The sequence below is a fragment of the Bos taurus genome, chromosome 8 (assembly GCF_002263795.3).
Source record: "Bos taurus isolate L1 Dominette 01449 registration number 42190680 breed Hereford chromosome 8, ARS-UCD2.0, whole genome shotgun sequence".
Taxonomy (NCBI): domain Eukaryota; kingdom Metazoa; phylum Chordata; class Mammalia; order Artiodactyla; family Bovidae; genus Bos; species Bos taurus.
In genome coordinates, this window is record NC_037335.1 from 10,418,443 (window position 1) to 10,421,947 (window position 3,505).

The 3,505-nt window shown below is 50.0% G+C and overlaps 1 pseudogene; it reads right to left on the reverse strand.

The window, feature by feature from the left end:
• Nucleotides 1-1,150: 1,150 nt before the first annotated feature.
• Nucleotides 1,151-1,968, reverse strand: LOC782824 (large ribosomal subunit protein uL1-like; annotated as a pseudogene).
• Between the last annotated feature and the right edge of the window lie 1,537 nt (nt 1,969-3,505).

Sequence of the window (3,505 nt, forward strand, 5' to 3'; positions counted from 1 at the left end):
CATGGTCCATCTTACTTTTGAGCATCTTCCTATTCCCTGGGTGTTGGGTGGCCAAACACTCTTCTTCCCTTGAAGTGGAGAGAAAGAAAAAGCAAGAGTGAAAAGTCACTTAACTTTTCTGCATTTTTCTTTGCTTCTTTACCAAATGGAAGAATTAAACTGAATGAACTGGAAGTTCCCCTTGGGTTGAATGAAGCTGTGTTTTGTGGGGGGCTGTTTCCTGTACCACCTGGAGGGGAGGGCAGGAATGAGCCCAGAGGAATTTGTGGTCACAGTTGTGTCTGTGGATGTGAGGGGAGTGTGGGAGTGTGTGTGTGTGTGTGAACCTTGCCTCTGGGAAGAGCAGGAGCCAAGTAGCAGGGATGCAAACTTTGTGGGTGCAACTTGGGTGCTCAGGGTCACTTACAGGGTTTCTCCTCTGTACTTGGTGGCTGAATCATGCGACCTTGAGGCCCATGGGCTTCCCTTGGAGGTGGGACTTGGTCTTGGAGCATCAAGCTGCCCTCTGCTCTTCTGAATGACAGCACCCACTTACTCAAATCATTGGAGCAGAAAGGTCATCTCTGCCTGTACCAGCTCCCCATCCTCTTGCAATCAAGGGGCCCAAGCCAGGTGGCTACAAGCTTTAGAGCCATTCAGTTCATTTTTTTTTTTTAATTTTAATTTCATATTGGAGTATGTGCTAAATTGCTTCAGTTGTGTTCAACTCTTCATGACCCCATGGACTGTAGCCCACCAGGCTCCTCTGTCTATAGGAATTTTTTTCCAGGCAAGAATACTGCAATCGGTTGCCATTTCCTCCTCCAGGGGATCTTCCTGCCCGGGGGATTGAACCCTACTCTCCTGCCTTGGCGGGTGGATCCTTTACTACAGCACCCCCTGGGAAGCCCACGTTGGAGTATAGTTGATTAAGAATGTTGTGTTAGTTTCTGGTGTACAGCAGTGATTCACGTATGCTGCTGCTGCTAAGTCGCTTCAGTTGTGTCCGACTCTGTGCAACCCCATAGACGGCAGCCCACCAGGCTCCTCTGTCCATGGAATTCTCCAGGCAAGAATACTGAAGTGGGTTGCCGTTTCCTTCTCCATACATATACATATATCTAATCTTTTTTTCTTTTTGATGGTTGAGTATGGTTTATTAAGTTGTGTGTTAGTACAGACACTGGGGCTTGCCCATGGTGCTTTTAATGTACAAGGCCCTGACGTTCTGCCAATTTTTCTTGAGCAATGACACGAGGGAGTTGACAGCTAAGTGGATGTTGTACACAAACTCATCATCTGTTATCTTCATGTGGCCAACAGCCCACTGCCAGACATAGCACCTTCTTCATCTGGAACTTGATCGTGGACTTCATCAACTTTGGCCACCAAGTTCTCATTGTGGGTCAGCAAGGAAGGGAACCTGCCGGCCTTGTTCAGGCCTGGGCCCAGGATTCGTCAGACCTGCTTGATCAGAGACTCTGAAGCTAAAAAGGCATCATATTTCTTGGCCAGCTTCTTGATCAGCTTCTTCTTGTTGAGTTTCTTCAGCACCTCGATGTCCATGTGGGGGATATCCACAGCCTTGGCCTCATCACGATGCTGCTGGTTCCCCCAGACACACACAGAGAACTTGGGGCAGGGAGTGGACTTAAGCCTGACGGGGCCCAGGAAGTGTTTGTCCTTTGAGGGTCTGAGTTCTTCAGGCTGGTCTGAAGCTCCACTGTCTCCAAGAACTTCCAGCGCTTGTGCTGGTTCCCGTGCAGGACTTCCTGCACCACCTCGTAGAGGGTGTCGGGGGAGACTTTGCTGCTCATGGTTCCCCACGCCGCAATAACTGGAAAAGAGCTCTATTCTTCATTCGGTTCTAACAGATAAGCCTGGAGGCAGATTTAGAAGCTCTTAAAACAATCACTGGCAAATCTCAGTCGTGGGAGCTGCAGGAGGAAGCAGGCAGGCAGGACTGGGCTCCCACCATGACCTCCTCGACCTTCCACCCACCCAGGACTTGTCTCTCTCAAAGGAAAAAGCCTCTCATCTCCAGGGATTTGGCTGCTGGAAATTTAGTGATTAATTACGGCACCTACTGCCGATTGGTCTCCTTAGTAACCACGCTAGCAGGGTCCCAGACGGAGAAGCTGTTTCCTATTTTCAAAGAGGGAAAACCCTCTCCACACTGTCAAACACCTTCAATCAAAACACAAATGGATTTTGAAAATCAAGAGACTCTCCTGTCTCTCTCCAGACTCTTTTCCCCAGCAGTGGGATTTGAGGGTTTTCCAGGGAAGGCTGAGTGGTAGTGACTGTTTTAAATGAAGAGTTAGGGGACTTCCCTGGTGGTTCAGTGGCTATGGGGCTATGCTTCCAAAATGCAGGGGAGCCAGGGTTCCATCCCTGGTTGGGGAACTAGATCCCACCTGCCATAAAGAAGATCAGAGATCCTGCAACTAAGACCTGGCACAATAAATAAAAATAAGAGTTAGGCAAATCCAGTTTCAAGGCAAAGTAGCCTGTTGTGGTGGTCTTACAATCCAGAACATCTGGCCAAGTGCTGGGACTGGAGAGCCAAAAGGAGGTGAACTCAGGTGTCCCGCCCTCGAGAAGCTAGCCTTGGGGACAGGACACACTCTGGTGGCTTAGAAATGAGAGAATGAAGAAGTACATAATCTGGTGCTAACTGCAGATCTGCCCGGAAGTGAGAGAGCCGTTCGGGTGAGCAGGGAGAGATGGGATATATTTTCTTACTTTTTGAACGAAATGTTAAGATACTGAAGGTCAATAGCAGGTTCTGAATGGGTAGAAAGGAGCAGCTGGCCTTCATTCTGGGCCGGTGTCAGGATTATGGGATATATAGGTCGACCTGAGCAGCTAAGACAAAGCACCACAGCCCGAGAGGCTGAACAACAGACATTCGTTTTCTTACTGCTCCGGAGGCTGGCTGGCTGGGCTTTAGGGGATCCTCCAGAGGCCTCTCTCCTTCTGTCTTCTCCTCCCTGTGTCTTCATGTGGTCTGGTCTCTCTGTGTTCTGTATCTTCATCCCTTCTTAGAAGGACACCTGTCATACGGGATCGCGACCCACCCTGATCGTTTTATTTAACCTTAGTCACCTCCTCCTGTAGACTCCATCTTCAGTCACATTCTGAGGTCCTGCGGATGAGCACTTCAACAGACAAATTTGGTGTGTGGGGGAGGGCATGTGTATTAATAACGAGGGGAAGTGATACTGTGCCCATCAGATAAGGGGGATGAAACCCCAGAAAGGGAACTAAGGGTCACTGTGGGCCACTGGGTGACTGCTGTGCACAGTGGGTTCCATCCTCCCCTGGGGTTACCCAGGCCCTGGTGAGCCCAGACACCAAGCTGCCAGCGCATCGGACAGTCTGCTCTGCTGTATCTTGATGTGCCTGGTGCCTGCGCAGTTCTCAGGGCCATGTCTTAGAGTCCCATCCCCACGAGGAGGTGTATCCTGGAACTTGGGATGTGGCGATCTTGCCATGCTCAGGAGGAAGAAGGCCTCCAGGCACT